Here is a 21,335-nt window from a genome sequence, read left to right on the forward strand (position 1 = left end):
CCTGAGGAATTTTTAAGTAATCTAAGAGGGTAGCAAATATTTTGATAGAAAAGATCATTTTTCTTACAGCCCAAAACAAATCATAGCAAATAAGAGAAGATGGAAATCATACAAAGTATCTTCTCCAATGATAATGGAATGAAACTAAATGGAGAACTAGAAAATAAACAAATACAGTGGTCTGCCTTGTCTGCAGGGTTATATTCCAAGACCCCCAGTGGGAGGCTGAAACCACAGGCAGTTTGAAGTCGTGTATGCAGCATTGCTGCACAGTGTTGGAGCTCACCTGTCCTCCCACTTTTATGTATTTGTGCCCCTTTTGTACCACCGCTCTTGCACTTTGGGGGCATTTTTAAGTATGATGGGTTACTTGAACACAAGTACTGTGATTCTGTAACAGTCAATTTGATAATGAAGGACAGACTGCAGGAGGTCAAGGAGACACTTCTTCTCCCTAGGAAATTCCTGTTTGCATCTGAAAGGCATCTTCACCCTCAGGCAATGCAAAAATAGGCTATAAAACCCACTCCCCACCCTGGCCCACGGGATCACCAATTTCTGGGTCCCCCTGCATTCCCCAATATGCAGTCTTTCTCTTCTCTTTTCTTCAACTAAATTCGCTACAAATAAAATCTTTCCGACCTCTGCTGTTAGAGTCTGTCTGTGCTTTCATTCTCAGAGCGGGCTCAAGAACCCTGAGCACCTGAAATTCCTGCACGTGTCATCCGTGCATCATATTTGGCAATGCACGAAGGGACCAACCATCACCTGAGGTTGGTATAGGTTGTGCCAAACTGGAAAAGGCTGACTAGGAATGTGACCATGAGCGTCCGGCACTCTGGTGGAGTCTATTTTCCAGGAGAGATTCCCCCCCTCAATGGCCTAGCTACGGTGGAACTCTCAGATCAACCTTTTTTTCTCTCTCTCTCTGTCTTGTTAAGGAGGGTTTCTCCATTGGGAAACTGAGGAAAAGTTCTAAGCCCACTATAGCTGTATGGCAAGCAATCTGAGGAAACTCAGAGGCCAGGTGGGGATTTATACCACACTGCCAATGCTACGTGGGCGGAACTTGACTTCAGTGCACCAAGGCTTTTTCTCTTATCCTCTCCTTAAATGCTAACTCTCTCTTTCAAGATCTGACCAGCTTAAGGGGAGGTCTGAAAACAGCCGGTGAAAAGGAAAGTTTGTCTTCAAGCCACAAAAGGTGTTCTGGCTGGGGCATTCCCCAGTGTCACCCAAAGACTGAAGACACAACTTCCTGACACGCCCTGAGGCTCCAAAGGTGGCTAAGTCTCGGACCCCTCCAGCCATGTCTGTGGCAAACAGACAATCAAATCTCTTATGCTTCCTTTATGGTTTCCATGGCCTGAGAGTGGAGGTCACCTCTTGCTTCCAGTGCTCCAGTACTGCCTTTGGGCAGGATTGACCTGGACAGCAGGGATGATCAATAATACCTCATGCATTGAGCCTGGAAACTCTCTTTTTCCCCAACCCTCAGCCTTTCCTTCCCCTTTCCCAGGCAGTTCAGGATGAGTGTCTGCCTTCCTGCTTTTGCTCTAATAGCAGTGAGCTTCTTTCTTTAGGGAGTTTGGGAAAAATCCTTACAGGCACCAGAAAGTGCTAGTCTCCAATTTAGGCTTAACTGTCTTTGTCAAGCATCAGGTTAACTGGTTAAACAGGTTCCACAGCCTGCCCTCAGGGAAAGAAAAAAAAAAACAGTTAAAAGGCAAAAACCTCAGGTCTCTGTTTTTTGCCCCTTACTGAAGCAAAAGCCTCCAGATGCTCTCATTCTCTCTCTTTTCATAGAACGCATATATGCCTCACAGAATATATAGCGGAACAAAAGTCTACTTCATCAGGAGTCCCCATCCATGCCTCTACAGGGGTCCTCCTTCTGGCCATGCAAGCCCTCTTGGTTACTTTGATAGAGTTGTGTTTTTTTTTTTAATTACAAGTGTTCACCTGATAGAGGAGAACTAGGCCTACCTGAGTCACAGGGCAAACAGACAAGTCAAAATAGATGAGAGATTGGTCAAAGATCATCTCAGCGGGGTGGGTGCAACTGAGATATCTATCTGTAAATCCTCTACAGCTTTACCCATAAGCAGCAGTGGAAGGAGTAAGGGAGAGCGGGACACCCTCTCCCCCTAGAGTTTCTCCTCATCTGGGAATGCCTAGATAAAAGGAGAAACCTCTGTTAAGGTGACCAGTTTTCCCTTGTTTCCCTTTTTAGATGGGAAATCAAGCCTCAAGGATCCAGGAAGGATCCCCCCTTGCCTGCTTATTAAAACATTGGAAGATCTTTATCCAGAAAGTCTTCAGCAAAAGCAACTCAAGTTTTTACTACACCCAGGCTTGGCCACAGTATCCTCTGGGAGATGAGGAAAGATGGCCAGAAGGAGGGAGCATTAATTATAACACCATTCTTCAATTAGATATGTTCTGTAAAAAAGGAGGGAAAGTGGACCAAAGTTCCATACTTTCAATTGTTCTTTTTCCTAAGAGACCACCCAGAATGGCTAAACAAATGCAGGCTAGATACCCAGACCATGGTAACCTTTTGCAAAAAGCCCCCAAACTCCCTTGAACCAAAAAACCCATCTAATGCTCCATCAGCTCCCCACTTCCCCCTTATCCAGCTACCTCACACACTAGACGTCATCCCACAGGACTCTACCCCTCCAGTTAATTCCTGGAGGGGACAGAGCTCATGTTCCTTTTAGAGTGAGTGAACTTAAAGAAATAAAAAAAGATTTAGGAAATTGCACAGAAAATCCAGATCAGTACATCCAGGCATTTAGAGAAGTCAGCCAAAACTTTGAACTGAGCGGGAAAGATGTAAAGCTATTGCTATCTCAGACTCTCACTTTGCTGGAGAAACAGTGGGTTCTAGATCAGGCAGTCACAGCTGGAGACAATTATCACTTAGATAAAAGCAGCCCTACAGCCCTGTCTTGGACTGAGCCCTCACTGGAAGAGGAGGGGAAGGAAGAGAGAAGAAAGACAAAGACACTGGATACCTAAAAGGGAACCTTGATTCCCAATTCCAACAGGAGATCAGGCAGTACCTAGGTATGACCCTAACTGGGATCCTGAAAATGACAAGGATGAATGGAGTCATAACCATTTCATCCACTGCATTCTTGAGGGTCTAAGGAGAGCCAAGGCAAAACCTCTTAATTACTCCCAAGTCACAGCTGTAAAGCAAGGACCCTTAGAAACTCCAGTAGCTTTCCTACAGAGACTTAAGGATGCTTTACAAAAGCATACAAACATTATACCAGAGTCACAGGAAGAGGAAATCGTTCTAAAAGATAAATTTCTAACATAGTCACCACCAGATATCTGTAAAAAGCTTCAGAAATTGGTGGCTGAAGAGAGCAGAGATCTGGACCAATTGGTCCATGTAGCCACATCTCTATACTATAACAGGGACTTAGGAAAAGAAAGGAAGGACCTGGAAAAGGAAAAGAAAAAGGATAAATGACAGGAGGCTGTGATCGCAGTGCTCAGAGAAGCTCCCCCGGAGCAAAGTCCAAACCCGAGGACATGCTTTTAATGTGGACAGGCAGGCCATTTTAGGAGGGAGTGCCCCCAGAGAAAGCTACCTCTGGGATCCTGCCCCATTTGTCAGGGAACACATTGGAAGGCACACTGTCCCTGGTTCCCCTGGGAACTGAGGCCAGAGCCTCCCACCCAATAACGGGTCCCTGGGCCTCCCATCCAGGCTCTGTAACCACCATAAAAGCAGAGGAGCCCTGGGTTAAGCACAAGGTCAGCCTTCTTATCAATACTGGAGCCAGCATCTCAGCTATTCCTTTCTCTCCCAGACCCAGGTCCTCCAAGAAAATTACTGTTTGAGGCATATCAGGCCAGCCTCTAGAGCGTTATTTCACTCAGCCGTTAGCCTGCTCCTGGGGAGATTTCCATTTCTGTCACTCCTTTTTAATTGTCCCAGAAACCCCTACTCCTCTGCTAGGGTGAGACCTTCTATCTAAATGGGGGTACAGCTACTTTTACCCCCAGGAAAGTACTTTTGCTTGCCCCTAATAGAGAAACAAGTAGACCCCACAGTGTGGACAGATGGGCTGATGACAGTTCCTTTGTCAAGAATGGTGTCAGACATGCAGGGTTTGCAGTTGTGACAGAACTTGGCACCCTCAAATCAGGTCCTCTTCCTCCTAATACAAGTGCTCAATTGGCAAAATGAGTGACCCTAATAGAAGCCCTAAGACTGTCAAAAGAACAGAAAGTAAACATCTATATAGATTCTAAGTATGCCTTCCTGATCCTGCATGCTCATGAAGCCATTTGGAAGAAAAGAGAAATGCTAAATACAACAGGAACAGCTTCCCATAGGCATAAAAGGGAGGGTACTTTAATAGTTTTAGGGATAACAGCATTAGTTGCAGCCCTTGCTGGAATCAGCTATGGGATAATTGCCAATCATGTAACTGCAAAAAACCTAACCAAAGTGGTAGAAGACACCTCAGACCAGGTAGGCCTTGCCATTAAGGACATGCAAAGGTCTTTGTCTTCCCTTGCCTGTATGGTAATAGACCACCACCTGGCCCTAGATTTTCTTTTGGCCAAACAAGGGGGGGTATGTGCCATCGCCAATACCTCTTGTTGCACATATATAAACACGTCAGGCATTGTAGAGGAACGTGCAGATTACATTCTCCAACAGGCTAAGTGGCTCCAGGAGCAATCTCTTAAAAACTCAGGTTTCTACACAGGTGTGAGACCAAATAAAATCCTGGCTCCCCTCCAGGACTTGGTTCCTACCCTTTCTGGGGCCTATAGTTGCCATTATTCTCTTGCTTGTGTTAGGGCCTTGCATTTTAAACTTACTTGTCAAGTTTGTTTCTTCTTGCCTAGAATCCATCGAACTACAAATGCCTCTGGTGGAGATGAAAATGACCTACTACTGCAGTCCCCTTGACAACCCCTCTCATGGTCAGCCCTGATGCTGTGGGCCCCTTCATCACCCCCTGTCAACAGGAAGCAGTTATTGAACAGACTTCGTCATCCCTATCCCTAACAGCAGTTAGGGCGATCACTGAGAGGGGGGACTTGAAGGACAGACTGAAGGATGTCAAGGAGACACTTCTCCTCCCTAGGAAATGCCTGTTTGCATCTGAAAGGCATCTCCACCCTCAGGCAATGCAAAAATAGGCTATAAAACCCACTCCCCACCCTGGCCCATGGGATCACCGGTTTCCGGGTCCCTGCATTCCCCAATATGCCCATGGAATCACCAGTTTCCGGGTCCCTGCATTCCCCAATATGCAGTCCTTCTCTTCGCTTTTCTCCAACTAAATTCTCTACAAATAAAATCATTCTGACCTCTGCTGTTAGAGTCTGTCTGTGCTTTCATTCTCAGAGCAGGCTCAAGAACCCTGAGCACCTGAAATTCCTGCACGTGTCATCCATGCATCAGTAACTAAGATGGCTGCTAAATGTCTACAGAAAAGTGTCATATAGAGCTGGGACAGTGGGAGTCTGCTGCTGGACAGTGGGATGATTTGTGTCCTGGGCAAACACTACTCAGAATGATGCACAACTTAAAACTTGGGGATTGTTTATTTCTGGAACTTTTCACTTAGCATCCTCAGTCTGCTGTTGGCTACAGGTAACTGCAAATGCAGAAACTGAAACATAGGAAAGGGGTGCTTTTACATGAAACAGTACACTCTTAACCAATGGATCAAAGAAGAAAGCACAAGGGAACTGGAAAATATCTTGAGACATTGAAAGGAATAGGAGGTCTCAGCGGGCCCCAACCCCCTTGTTGGAGAAACCAGTACCAAACATCCCATGTAGATAAGATAAGCAATGCGGCAGGGCTCAGTTAGGGCATATAGAATGTGGGGAATGTGAGCGGGGGGTACATGCAAGATGTGAAGTACGTGCAAGATGTGAGGTACGCACAAGATGTGCTCTGCCTGCTTGCCCAATGTTGATAACGAAAATATGCATGCCACCGCAGTCTATATAAGATTTCCCCTAAAGAGGCTCAGGGTCGTGTTTTCCTAACCGGTCCTGCGTGTCCGTGTGGGAGCTCGACCCTGGCTAGCCAGCCCAATAAACTCTGCTTTGTTGATTGCATTCTCGCCTGGCTCTCTGTCTCTCGGGGGAATAGGATTCCGGGTCCTAACATTTGGAGGCCCCAGCGAGATTTCATTTTCTCGAGAGACAGAACCTGCCTGCGAGAAAGCAGGGGCGATCCCAAGTCCTAGGCGTTGGGAGGGGATCCCAGACCCTCATTTGGAGGAACTTGAGTGTTCCATTTGGGCCGCGGCGGGGATTCGGCCAATCCCCAGGGAGATTCATTCTGGGAATCTCGCAAGGAGGACCACAGGGTCCTATTGGGAGAGGCTTTCCTCTCATTTGGGCTCGAGCATTTTAGGAACCCTGGCGCCAGGTGAAGAACTAATTGAGCTAGTCGACCGACCACCCGTCAAGTGGACGCCTTTCGGCCTGATATCCCAGTTGGACGGTGAGGAGGTTGAATGGGGTGCGCACCAGTGTGAGAGAAGGACCGGTCCGAGCGAGTGCTGGAGAGTGTTGTGTGTGTGTGGAATTATTGTTGCCTTTACCCTTTTTGTTCTATCTCTCTTGGTGTTTGAGTCTCCTTCCACAATGGGACAGGGACAAACAACCCCAAAGTCTCTGATCCTTTCTCACTTTCCAGAAGTTAAAGAAAGGGCCTTAAATGCGGGTCTGGTCATCAAGAAAGGTAAGTTCGACACCTTTTGTTCTGCAGAGTGGCCCACCTTTGGAGTCGGGTGGCCCATTCAAGGTTCCCTCTCCCTAGACCTGATCACTAAGGTTAAAGCAGTCATTTTTCAGCCAGACAATCGAGGCCATCCAGACCAAGTTCCTTACATTTTGGTTTGGGAGGATCTGGTGAGGAACCCTCCCCCTTGGTTAACAGTTTTTCTGACCCACCCCTCCAGTTCGGCCCCCGGGGCTAAAACCCCAGTCACGCCCGCCTTGGTCATAAAGGAGGAGGAAAAACTTCCTCTTCCCACCTTGACCGGTCCTCAAATTAGGGCATCTCCTTCACCATCTCCGGTCTTACCAGAGAGTTCCCCCCTTTACCTATCCCTCGCAGGGGCAGAAGAAGATCGGCCGCCTCCATACGTGACTCCCCCTGGCCAAGCCAGTGCCCCGGAGGAGGAAATTTCCTCATCCTCCTCAACAGGACTGGCAGCAGGAGGAGGAATGGGTCGAAGACTTCACCCCCCGAGGCATCCGGGAAAGGGAGGGGGAAGACGGGCCCCCCTCATCAACACAGGGGGAGGAAACTGTCCCTACACTTCCAGTCCGGATGGTGGGCCAAGGGGGACCGGGAGGAGGGCAACAGTTTCAGTACTGGCCCTTCTCCTCCAGTGATCTATATAACTGGAGGACGCAGAACCCGCCCTTTTCTGAAGACCCCAAGTGTCTCATAGATCTCCTGGAGTCCATCATGCATACACACCGTCCCACTTGGGATGACTGTCATCAGCTGCTCAATACTCTTTTTACGACGGAGGAACGAGAGCGCATCCTCAACGAAGCGAGGAAGAACGTCTTGGGGGATAATGGGAGACCCACAACTCTCCAACTGGCCATAGACGAGGCTTTTCCCCTACGCCGCCCTAATTGGGATTTCGGGACCGCAGAAGGTAGGGAGCGTCTTCGGATCTACCGCCAGACTCTTATGGCCGGTCTCCGAGCGGCCGCCAGAAGGCCCACCAATTTTGCAAAAGTGAAAGCAGTCGTTCAAAGGGAAAACGAAAGCCCAGCCGGTTTCTTAGAGCTCCTCTATGAGGCATACCGTCAGTACACCCCTATTGACCCTGAGGCGGACCTCCACCGGTCTGCTGTGGTACTCTCATTCATTAATCAGGCAGCTCCAGACATTAGGAGAAAACTCAATAAACAGGAAAACTTAGGGGAGATGACTATAAGGGAAATGCTGCAGGTAGCAGAAAAGGTCTTTACCGCTAGGGAAACTCCAGAAGAAAGGGAGGAAAGACAGAGAAAGGAAGACAGGGAGGCCCAGGAGAAATTGAGAAAGGAGGACCGGGAGTTCCAGGCTAAGGAAAACCGAAAGCAACAGAGAGAAATGGCTCGTATTTTCCTAGCGGGTGTCCGGGACCAACCCAGGGGAGGGGGCCACGCCAGGACCCCGGATAAGGAACACTGTTTTTACTGTAAGGAAACGGGGCATTGGAAGAGAGAATGTCCTAAGTTAAAGGGAAGAAGAGGGTTTGGAAGGAGACCGGGGGAAAACAGGGAAAGGGAACGAGCAGTAGAGCAGGCCAGAGTCCTCCTAGCCGGAGAAGAGGACTGAAGGAGACGGGGCTCAGACCCCCTCCCCGAGTCCTGGGTAACAATGCATGTGGAGGGGAAGCCGATGGGGTTCATGGTGGATACCGGCGCCCAATATTCGGTTTTAAACAAGGCACATGGACCTTTGAACAAGGCACGAACAAGTGTTGTTCAGGGGGCCACCGGTACGCAGTTATGTACATGGACTACCAAAAGAAAGGTGAATTTAGGAAAACACCAGGTCACACACTCCTTCTTGGTCGTCCCTGAGAGCCCCGCTCCCCTGCTCGGATGGGACCTACTCACCAAAATAGGGGCCCATATCCATTTTGAACCAGATGGAATAATTGTGACTGATCGAGAAGGGAGCCCGATTCATGTCTTGTCCCTATCATTGGCTGACGAGCATCGTCTGTTTGAGAGTCAACAGGAACCAGGAGGGGACATGACTCATTGGGTAAAAAGATTTCCCACGGCCTGGGCGGAGACTGCGGGAACCGGCCTCGCCAAACACCTCCCGCCCGTAGTTATACAATTGAAGGCTTCTGCTCTCCCCATTCGGGTGAAACAGTATCCTATGCCTGAGGAGGCCCGAAGAGGCATAGCCCCTCATATCCACAGGCTAATAAAGGAAGGAGTACTGCGACCTTGTCAGTCTGCCTGGAATACTCCTCTGCTCCCCGTCCGAAAGCCGGGAAGCGGGGACTATAGGCCTGTGCAAGACCTACGAAAGGTAAACAAGCGGACGGAGGACATTCATCCCACCATTCCGAATCCCTATACCTTGCTCAGCCACCTACCCCCCTCGCAAGTATGGTATACAACCCTTGATTTGAAAGATGCTTTCTTCAGCATTCCATTGTCAGAAATTAGTCAGCCGCTATTTGCTTTCGAATGGCAAGAAGATGGGGGCCAATCCGGACAGCTCACTTGGACCAGACTGCCGCAAGGATTTAAAAACTCTCCCACCCTGTTTAATGAGGCCCTGAGCCAGGACCTGGAACCTTTTCGTCGGAGCCACCCACGAGTCACTCTATTACAGTATGTTGATGACTTACTGTTAGCGGCAGAAACCCGAGAGGAGTGCATCAAGGCTACTGAACACCTGCTAACGGAATTAGGTGAGCTGGGGTATCGGGCAAGTGCCAAGAAAACTCACATCTGTAAAAGGTCAGTGACATATTTGGGTTATCGGATTGCAGATGGGGCAAGATGGCTGACTGATGCCATGAAACAGACTATTCTGGCTATCCCATCCCCGACATCCACTAGGGGGGTGAGAGAATTCCTGGGCTCCGCGGGGTTCTGTAGACTCTGGATTCCAGGATTTGCGGAAATAGCCAGACCCCTATATGAGGCCACCAAAGAAGCTCCAGATTGGAGTTGGGGAGAGAGAGAACAACAGGCCTTTGATCAGCTAAAAGACGCTCTTTTGCAGGCTCCTGCCTTAGCCTTGCCAGATCCTACAAGACCATTCACTCTGTTTGTAGATGAGAAAAAGGGGGTAGCCAAAGGAGTCTTGACCCAACAGCTAGGTCCCTGGAAGAGACCAGTGGCATACTTTTCCAAGAAATTAGACGCAGTAGCGGCAGGATGGCCCCCCTGCCTCCGCATCATAGCGGCCATTGCCGTGCTGGTGAGAGAAGCCGATAAACTAACCTTTGGACAGGCCCTCTGGGTAACGGCCCCTCACCCGGTGGAGGGAATCCTTAAACAACCCCCTGGGAAATGGATGACGAATGCCAGGCTCACCCACTACCAGGGGCTCTTGTTGGATTCCCCTCGGATCACATTCACAGATCCCGTAATCCTGAACCCTGCCACCTTGTTGCCTAACCCGGAACTGCAGACACCTGTCCATAACTGCAAAGAATTCCTCTCCGAAGTTACACAGGTACAGGCTGACCTAAAGGATACCCCCCTGTCCGGCTGCAAATTAAACTGGTACACGGATGGAAGCAGTTTTTTCCAAGATGGAGCCCGAAGGGCAGGGAAAGAAGGAAATACGGTATGGAGCAGCGCCCTCCCACCCGGAACATCAGCCCAAAAAGCGGAATTAATTGCCTTGGCAGAGGCCCTGGAGAGGGCAAAAGGAAAGCGAGTCAATATCTACACCGATAGCCGCTATGCTTTCGGTACCATCCATGTCCACGGGGCCATCTATCGCGAAAGAGGATTCCGCACAGCAGAAGGAAAACATCTAAAGAACCTAGCCGAAGTCCAGCGTCTATTAATGGCAGTGGAAAAACCGAAGGCAGTGGCAGTGATGTATGTCCCAGGCCACCAGTCTGCCAAGACGCCGGAAGCTGTCGGTAACAACAGAGCAGATCAAGAAGCAAAGAGAGTAGCAATGGTGAGTCCTCCCATGGAGACAGGGCAACCTTCCACGGTTGCGGCGATAGACGTGCCGGTCCCAGAGCTCCCTCCGCTACCCCCCCGACCAGAGTACTCCACAGAGGATTTCACTTGGATGAGAGCCCACTCCCCCTTTAGAGAAGGGGAAGACGGATGGAAAAGCGACTTGGAAGGCAAGTTAATTCTGCCTGAAAAACTCGGACGATTCCTGTTGGCTAACTTACATAAGTCCACCCATTTGGGGCAGAGAAAATTACTAGACTTGTTGACATCTGCGCAGCTCCGATTTCCGAACCAGACCATAGCAGTCCACCAAATTGTGGAAGATTGTGCCAGCTGCACAATCATGAAACCAGGACGAAGGGAGGGGCACCATACAGGTACTCGGGAACGGGGGAGGGCTCCGGGAAGAAGTTGGGAAGTGGATTTTACTGAGGTAAAACCGGGAAAGTTTGGGTACAAATATTTGCTGGTATTCATAGATACCTTTTCAGGCTGGGTGGAGGCTTTTCCTACAAAGAAGGAGATGAGTCAGGTAGTGGCAAAGGCTTTGCTAGAGGAAATCATACCCAGATATGGGGTGCCCGAGGCAATTGGGTCAGATAACGGTCCGGCTTTTGTTAGTAAAGTCCTGCAGGGACTAGCCCAGACTATGGGGGCCAATTGGAAGCTACATTGTGAATATAACCCCCAGAGCTCAGGGCAAGTAGAAAGGATGAATAGGACACTAAAGGAGACTTTAGCCAAATTGGCCCTAGAGACTGGCGGTGATTGGGTGACACTCCTTCCCTTGGCCATCTTCCGAGTCCGGAACTCCCCCTATGTCCATGGGCTAACTCCCTTTGAGATCCTGTATGGGGCTCCACCCCCCATCATTCAGAGGACCTTAAGCCCAGAACTAGGTGATCTGGCCCCAAATTACCTGACCATGTTGCAGGCTTTAGCTAAAGTGCAACAACGGATTTGGCCCTTAATTCAAGCATACCACGCTGTTAAGAGGGACCTGGCTCCGGAACATGGCATAGTCCCGGGTGACATGGTATGGGTTAAAAGGCATCAGTCCAAAACCCTAGAGCCTAGATGGAAAGGACCTTATGTTGTACTGTTTACTACCCCTACCGCCCTCAAGGTCGACGGGATTGCAGCATGGGTACACCATTCCCATGTAAGACGGGCTCACCCTCCAGAGAAAAAACAGGAAAATTGGTCCGCACAGAAGCATCCAACAAACCCACTCAAGCTCCGGCTGATACGGGATGCTCCGAAAAACGAGAACACTCCAGATGCTCCGCAGCCCTCCTAGAATGGGATTATCACCTGGGTCCACTACACCCACATCAGACCAGCAGATCCGGTAGCTATGAAGAAAGGCTTCCTGCCAACAAGAAGGGTGTCCCACCACAAGGAAAATTTTTTCAAACTCAAACTTCATACTGGACCTCGGTAACTTTATTCCTTTTTCTAACCCTGTCCACCACTTGCTGGGGGCATACAAATCCACATCAACCTTTTAACCTGACCTGGATGATTGTAGATGTGTCCACAGGAGACATTCTTAACCAGACCTCCAAGGTGACCCCTCCCAGCACCTGGTTCCCAGAATTATACTTTGACTTAAGGGCCTTATTCACTGGCAGGGGACAATGGGATTTGCGCCAAAGTTACTTCTATGTCTGCCCCGCTCCCCAACCCAACCACAGAAAAAAATGTGGAGGAATCGCAGACTATTATTGTAAGTCATGGGGTTGTGAGAGCTCAGGGGATATATGGTGGCCACCCCCCGAACAGGGGGACCTTATTCAATTAAGTAGAGTCTCTCAATCTGGCATTACATACCACCAACCTAGACCTATAAATAAGGGATGCCCAACTCCCCCCAATTGTAATCCCATTATGATAAATTTCACTGATTTAGGAAAAAAGGCAACGAATTGGGAATTGGGTAAATCCTGGGGAGTCAGACTCTACAAAACAAATCATCCAGGAGCCCTTTTTACTTTGCGGCGTGTGCAACAACCAGTCTCTACTCTAACAATAGGCCCTAATAAGGTACTTAGGCCACCCTTTGTAAAGCCACCTCCCCAACCTCCCACAGCTCATCACCTTCCCTCAACCATAGCCCGGGCTAATGTTACAACTCCAAGACCATCAGAAACCAGCCCTCCCCTGGTGAGGCCCAGTCTCATGACCGCATCTAAAGACCCCCTCTGGGAGCTAGTGGGTGCTGCCTTCCTGACGTTAAACCACACCAACCCTAACATGACTAACTCCTGTTGGTTATGTTATGATGTGAGGCCCCCATTCTATGAGGCAATAGGGCTAAACACCACTCACGATACCTCATCTGAGGAAAACCCTACTCAATGTTCCTGGGGAGACCGTAAGAGAGGTCTGACCATACAGCAGGTAAGCGGACAAGGAACCTGCTTAGGAAAAGTGCCAAAGAACAGATGGGACTTATGTACTGTTATTAACGCCAGTTCTACCTGGGAAAATGCTATTAAATGAGTAATTCCAAAGGACAATGGGTGGTGGCTATGCTCGCGGTCTGGACTCACCCCGTGCCTATCAACTAAGGTGTTTAACAGCTCTAAAGAATTCTGTGTTATAGTGACTGTGCTGCCCCGCATCCTCTATCATTCGGAAGAGAGTCTATATTCATACTGGAATACAAAAATGGTTGAAAAAAGGAAAAAGAGAGAACCTATTTCCACAGTAACTATTGCTACCCTACTCAGCCTAGGGTTAGCGGGAGCAGGAACCGGCATAGCTTCTTTGGCCACCCAGCAGAAAGGGATGTCTTCGCTGCGTGCAGCCATAGACGAAGATATAGAGAGAATAGAAACCTCCATTAGCCACCTAGAAAAATCCCTCACTTCCCTGTCTGAGGTAGTACTTCAAAACCGACGAGGTCTGGACTTGTTGTTCCTCCAAAAGGGGGGACTATGTGTTGCTCTAGGGGAAGAATGTTGTTTTTACGCTGACCATACCGGAGTTGTTCGTGACTCCATGTCTAAACTTCGAAAGAGCCTGGAACAAAGAAAACGAGAAAGAGAGGCCGGGGAAAGCTGGTTCGAGTCTTGGTTTAACCAGTCCCCATGGTTGGCTACCCTTTTATCTGCATTGGCAGGGCCAATAATAATCATCCTATTACTTGTTACCATAGGACCCTGGATTCTAAACCGACTTATGACTTTTGTCAAAAGTCGAATTAATACTATCCAACTTCTGGTCCTCCGCCAACAATATCAGGCTCTTCATCCCCTTGAGAATGATTCCTCAATTTAGGCCGTAAGAAAAGGGGGGAATGAAAGGAATAGGAGGTCTCAGCGGGCCCCAACCCCCTTGTTGGAGAAACCAGTACCAAACATCCCATGTAGATAAGATAAGCAATGCGGCAGGGCTCAGTTAGGGCATATAGAATGTGGGGAATGTGAACGGGGGGTACATGCAAGATGTGAAGTACATGCAAGATGTGAGGTACGCGCAAGATGTGCTCTGCCTGCTTGCCCAATGTTGATAACGAAAATATGCATGCCACCGCAGTCTATATAAGATTTCCCCTAAAGAGGCTCAGGGTCGTGTTTTCCTAACCGGTCCTGCGTGTCCGTGTGGGAGCTCGACCCTGGCTAGCCAGCCCAATAAACTCTGCTTTGTTGATTGCATTCTCGCCTGGCTCTCTGTCTCTCGGGGGAATAGGATTCCGGGTCCTAACAACATGAAAATGAAAACACAACATACCAAAAGTTATGGGAAGCAGCAAGATCAGTACTAAGTTTATAACCACCAACACTTAACAGTAAAAAGAACAAAGAGGGCTGGAGGTGTGGCTCAGCAGAGGAGCACCTGTTTTGCAAATGGGAAGCCCTGAGTTCAAAACCCAGTCCTGCCAAAAAAGAAGAAAGATCTCAAATCAGCTACCTAACTTTATACCTATTTAAATGCACAAGAAAGAGAACAAACTAAACCCAAAATCAGCAGAAGATGAAAGTAATATTCTAACAGAGATAAACTATAGGGGTAAAAAAACTTTCATTTTTTCTTATGAATTTTGTGAAATAAAAACTCCAATGGGTCACAGCCACTCTATCTTAGAAATACACAGCACAGTTGGTCATGATGGCACATGCTGGTAATCAACAAGACAAAGAGGATGAAGCAGGAGGATCACGAGTCCGAGGCCAGCCTGGAATAAAAGCAAAAAAGAAATACATAGCACAAAGCAAAGGACATCCTTTCCAGTTCTGTTTTCTCAAATGGACTGGAGGTGTGGCTCAAGCAGTATAGTGCCTGCTTGGCAAGCATGACGTCCTGAGTTCAAACCCCAGTCCCATCAAAAGAAAAAAGCCAAAAAACTATAAGTGGTCAGTTGGACATTTCCTCCCATATTCTGCCCCTAACTGATCCTAGTGCCCACTTTGTGATCAGTAGCATCTGCGTGGTGGTTAGCTATTTCCTCTAGAGAGGGAGATCAAGGGATCAGCTTTCACATGGACTGTAGATCATGCATAGAAATAGCACTAAATGTCCTTAATTAAACTTTTCAGTCATTTTCCTTACTTAAGATGGCATGAATATTACTTGCATATCATTAAAAACCCGAAATCAGTGTAAGTTCATGTGCAGAATATCCTGTTATGTAACAAGATCTTGTCAGTCAAACCTGCCAACTACCAGGCCCCCTCCTGCAAACACCACCCAGATTTTTCCTGCAAACCTGACCCTAATAACCACATAAAAGACAGATAAACCCCTGATGGTGGGGCTCTTGAGCCACTCCCTGCTCAGAGCCCACCATCCCCCCGACAGTATACTATAGCTTTCTTATCACTTTAATAAACTTCGGCTTTGCTCAACACTGTCTCCTACTTCAATTCATTCCTCAAGGCATTCAACCAGGACCTGGTAACTATCTGAGGATCATCAGAGCCCACCAGTAACAGTTTCCCAATCCACTTTGTTCAGTCAACGGTTTCTCTTTCATTTTAATAAGTATTCATATTATATGATACCCAACTGACTATCAGGTTTTCCTGAGTACAGCTACTTTGTCCAAGCCAGTGTTCTCCTTCAATGATTACGTTGTATTTGTTGATAAACAGAAAATCCAGATTCTTTCTATCCCATGAAAGCATCAAGGCAGAACACATGGATGTAGTAAGGGAGGTAATGGAGTTTACTAAAGGCAAGAGGAAAAATTACAAACAGACTTGATGGGGCAGGTATGAGGCAGAGAGACAGCTCCTCCTATTTCCAGGTATTTTAAAACTTGTGCTAACCTATGGGAGGGGGGAAAACCAGAGCAATTCTTGATCACCAATAATTGAGTAGGGAGGGTTTTGGGTCGTCCCTGGGCTAGGGTGATAGTTTAAGCCATCCCCCAATCTGCACATATTTACAATTGAAAAGAAGGCTTAGAGAGAGAGAGAGAGTATAATATTAAGTCATATATGTTTTAAGAATCCTGATTTTTTTCTATGCCCTGGTCTGCCTCAACTTCTCCCTGAGAGACAATGTCCCCCCAAAAATTGGGGGGGGTTTGCTGAGGGAGGAAGTTCTGTGTTCAGAATCTATTTCAGAGCTGGCAAGGGGCTGCAGAACATCCTCACAGGGATACTGCCCTCCTCCCACTATCCCTGAGGACTCATTTACTCATCAGGTGACGTCCATTGTCTAGATCTTTGTCCATCCAGCCCAGTCAAAGCTGTTCACGGGAATCTCGTCCATCTGCAGAGGTCAACAGCACTAGTGCATCACGATTTGGACCCTAAAGGCTTTTATCCTGGAAGAGAGAAATCTGGTTAACAAGTTTAGCATGCATAACCTGAACATGAGTACCAACAAGAGCTTCAGAAGGGGCCCTGCTACGTGCAATAACCAGAATGCACAATTTTAAGTTTTATGCTATGTAATGAAAATGACACTTTTTTTCTAAAAAGATAAAGCCCATTTTTTAGCTGTCAGAGGACCTAATTTTTCATTTTAAATAATGACAACTGCCAGAGAGTCTACTGGTTACTTCTCTTATAGATGTCTATACCTGTAACTATAATGAACCCAATTAGAAAGGGGATGACTCCTCTTTGTCCAGACTGCCACTTCAGTGGGGCAGTTAAGGACTGATTGGGGCAATATCTACATTAGGGGCCAGGTGTACCAGGGAGCCAATACAATTAGAGGATAAACATAAGTACAAGTCAGTCTAATACAGAAATAAGACTCACAGTATCTCTAAATAGAAGTTAAACGACATTACAAGGTAGAATACAAGAGGGAGTAAACAAATCTATGAATATAAATTATGAAAGGACATACATGGATCCAGTAGAAACAGTCATATTGCTGCTCCTTAAACAGAAGACTCTGGCCAAAGACATGCATTTACCTTTTGCCAGAAGCCTGGAAGGCTTTAATACCAGATAGCACATGCATATGAACCTCCTTTTTAAACCTCTTGGCTTTGGTTACTTTTAGAGGTCTGGCATAATCAACTCCATCTAAATCCAGACAAAGTCCCCTTGTTTGTGCAGTTCTTTTAAACTGTAGTTCTTTTAAACTGTTTCTGTGAACAGTTGCTTTTTTTTTTTATTTCTTTTATTCATATGTGCATACAATGTTTGGGTCATTTCTCCCCCCTTCCCCTGCCCCTTTCCTTTCCCTCACCCCCTCCCTCTCCCCCACCCCCTCACTACCAGACAGAAACTATTTTGCCCTTATTTCTAATTTTGTTGAAGAGAGAGTATAAGCAATAATAGGAAGAACCAAGGGTTTTTGCTAGTTGAGATAAGGATAGCTGTACAGGGAGTTGACTCACATTGATTTCCTGTCCATATGTGTTACATTCTAAATTAATTCCTCTTGAACTAACCTTTTCTCTAGCTCCTGGTCCCTTTCTCTTATTGGCCTCTGTCACTTTAAAGTTTCTGCATTAGGTCCTTTGTATTGAGGATATCAAATGTTATCTTGTTTTTTGGGGGTTTCTTGCCTATCCTCATACCTCCCTTCTGTGCTCTCATCTCATCATGTGATCAAAGTCCAATCCCCTTGTTGTGTTTGCCCTTGATCAAATGTTCGCATATGAGGCTGAACATACAATTTTTGGTCTTCTGGGCCTGGCTAACCTCACTCAGGATGATTGAACAGTTGCTTTTTTTTTTTTTTTTTTTTTTCCTCTCCTTCTCGCCCCTTTCCTTCCTTTAATTTTTACCTCTTATTGGTCTCACTGGCATAAGGGAAGACTGCTTCATACAATTCTGGTTTATCTGTGTTATTCATCAGTTAGCTATTCCTTCTTTGTTTTTTGGGATAATAGATGGGTTCCAGTCTGTGTAAGCTATGTCTTCTGTTTTTTGACAGTGAATTGAGTTTTATATTTTATTATGTGTCTATGGTGGTTAATTTTATTTGTTCACTTGAGAGGGTCATGGGCTACCCAGATATTTGTTTTTGGATGAGATTATCATTTAAATAGGTAGACTAAGGGAAGCAGATTGCTCTTCCTAATGTAATGTGCTCACTGTAACTAAGAGAATTCTCCCTGCCTGAATACCTTTCGACTTGAACTGAAATATCAGTTTTTCCTGAGTCTAAAGGCTAATCCTTGCTTGGGAACTACATCATCAGCTTTCCTGGTTCTCAGTCCTTTACTTTAGACTGGAGCTAAACTACCAGTTCTCCTGAGTCACCAATTGGCCAATTCACCCTGTAGATCTTAGGACTTGCCTGCCTCTATAATCTTGTGAGTCAGTTTCTTATAATTAATCTCTTTGTGTGTGTACATGTGTGTGTGCAATATGTATAAGCAGAACCAATGGGAGATTAATATATATATGTAGAGAGAGAATATATGAAGAATTGCATACTAATACATAAATTTAATAATATATATGGATGTGTATAATACTATGTGCTTATATATGTGTCCCATTAAGAACAGTTGCTTTTGAAGATTTTGCCAGGTAGGTATTTTGGTTCCTCATTACCAGGAGTGACTTTCTTCAGGAAAGTCTGATCTGACCCAATTAGGGGAAGTAGCACCACAGAGAGGTCAGCGCCAATGAGACCTTTTTGGCCAAAAAAGATTTAAAAGAAGTGGCTCTTAGACCAGGCTTAATTAATTCAAACTGTCTGTCCTATAGATAATGTCCTGACATCTTTAAAATGCTTTAAAATGTCAACAAAAAACAGTTATTAAGTATTACAAGTACAAAATGATACCAGTACTTAAAATTGTCTGACTCAGTTGACAGATAAGTACTTGTCAGAGTCATTTTCCATAGTCTTGTTTGTAAATGCTCCAGAAGGATCAGAACTGCAATGACAAACTTAAAATAACCATGGTTAAAATTCTAAAGAACAGCTTAGCAATCAACAGAACAGTCTAATTACTTTCATTGTATATAGCATTAGTAAGCTTTTTTATTACAATTAAGAATACATGTACAAACTTGCAAAAGACTAGCATTACTAACAGTTTTAATTTGGAAACAGGAGGTTGGTACAATACCTTTTTACAACTCGATATTTTAGAAGGCTTGTAATACTTGAAGAACATAAACACATCTAGCATATAAAGGAGCCAATAATAGCATCACAGTTTAAACCTTGAATTTTGGTTAGGTAAAGCTGTTAGGAAAAACGCCACTCACAAAGAAAGCTCACAAGAAAAGTCTCACGTCCATAGAGCAAAGGTTAATGGCAGGCCCAAACTGCCAGGCTGGCTGGGAAAAAGATGGCACAGCCCAGAGTCTGGGTAAGGAGTGGCTTTTATAAGAGGGGGAGGTTAAGGAAGTTAGCGCATGCGCGGTAGTCTCTGGCAGGGGTGGGGCTGTCTTACAGCATGGGAGTTTCTGTTAAGGGGCAGGTATGCCATTTTGGCCGATTCACAAAATGGCGACATTATTACTCTATCAAAAGCAACAGGTGGACAGTACTGACAAAATAAAAATCCCTACATTTCTCACCACTTAGGGGAATGCAGTGTCAATAATTTCAAATATCCCCTACCTTTAATGCTCAGTTATATATCATATGTATAACAATGTTTATATAGCCAAGACAAATAGGTGTAGTCCAGGTTCCAAATAGCAGGGATGTCCAAATGGTATTTCCCATCTAAATGACATTGATCATAAATAACAGAAATGGCAAAAATCCTATTGGTCATTTTTATAAATAAGAGGTTCAGATGCAGTGCATCTTAGATAAAAGAGGGCTATGTTTTTTACATTTAGTAAACTTATATACTTTCAACTCTGTAATTGTTTATACAACATTTAGATACACACACAAGGCACTAGCTATATTAGAAACATTTAAAAGAATTTTTACTTAGTTTAAACTCAGTTTCCTCAGTAGTTAAAACCTGATAAAAATCAAGAGAACACAAGAAGTTATTGGTAAGGAAGAAACCTGATGGCTGGGAGTTATGGCTTGGATGTTGATAAGAAATCACACTGTAAACTGCTGATGTTAATTAACAGAATGGCTTGGGACATATTGCAGGGTTCTGCTGACATGCATGTAGATCCATGAGCCCAAACATAACAGGCTTAATTGCTGAGGGTTAATGACATACAACCCAGTATTTTAGGATTAGTCCTCCTTTTTTTACACATCACAATAAAAGCTTGAGACCTCATAGTGTTTCTTTAGTTTTCCCTTCATCCCATCTGGAGGGTGCTTTGCTTTTACTTTGCTTTACATGTATAACTTGGTCCAAACCCTCATATCAGAGCAGCAGCACTCCCTGTGCTCATTTTCCCACTCTGTCCTAATAAATTTTTGCCTCTTTTACTTGTTTCTCTTGGCAAATTCTTATGCCAACTCAATCACACACACATAAACTTGTAAGTAAGTTTTAAGACCTTAATTTGCTCTTGAAAAAACCTCTACAAAATTCCAAATTTAGATAAAATTGCTTTTAACAAAATATCATACTCTTAGTAACCTTATACTTTAAAAGAAGACCCAGGGAAAAAAGCAATCCTAAATTACTCTTTTTTTCTATACAATCACAATCTATAAAAACATATTAGTTAATAAACACAATTATAAAAGAGGGCGGAATGTAAATTACACTTCTGACAGTATGAAACAGATTAAGACTATAAATTTTTCTTTATTCCTAAGGCAGAGGATAGTTAGAACTGGTTGGGAAAAGAATTTAGATAACTTTTGAGACAACAATTTTACATATTAACTTTTTAATAGTGGTTTGAAAATTATCCTAAAGACATTTACATACATGCACAGATTGTTTTAACATAGGCATGTCAAAAAAAATGTCTATTTAAGTATGCATATATGAATTTTTAAAAATGTAACAATTTATTGGCCAAAAGTACATTGATAGGAAAGAGACTAATAGACACACATAAAATACAGACAATGGCACACAAAACCATTACTTAATTCAGAGTGCACCCTTAAACTATCTATTTGCCATTATTCTTAGTAGCAGATCAGTTGGCTAAATTTTGGGGCAAAATAGACTTAGCAGTTTTTTTATTCTTAAGTAGTTTACAACAGATCTTTAACACAAACACTCTAGTCTTTATCTAATTCTTGACACATTAATGCAATGAAAACAACACATATAAAAACTATATTAATTTAGAGTACTCCAACCACAGTTTAACTACAACTTTCCCTAG

The 21,335-nt window shown here is 45.4% G+C and overlaps 1 long non-coding RNA gene across 2 annotated transcripts in view; it reads right to left on the reverse strand.

The window, feature by feature from the left end:
- The window catches only part of LOC141417430 (uncharacterized), a 50,022-nt gene extending 30,608 nt beyond the window's left edge, over positions 1 to 19,414 (reverse strand). Inside the window, exons 1-2 of one of the 2 annotated variants that reach the window (XR_012441998.1) lie at positions 19,329 to 19,414; positions 16,333 to 16,462 (exon numbers count right to left, since the gene is read on the reverse strand). This is a non-coding gene — a long non-coding RNA (uncharacterized lncRNA). Of the gene's footprint in view, positions 1 to 16,332; positions 16,463 to 19,186 lie in introns of both variants that reach the window. The other variant, XR_012441999.1, reaches the window with a different exon arrangement.
- Positions 19,415 to 21,335: the final 1,921 nt, after the last annotated feature.

This window comes from Castor canadensis, chromosome 15, assembly GCF_047511655.1.
Source record: "Castor canadensis chromosome 15, mCasCan1.hap1v2, whole genome shotgun sequence".
NCBI classification, from domain to species: Eukaryota; Metazoa; Chordata; class Mammalia; order Rodentia; family Castoridae; genus Castor; species Castor canadensis.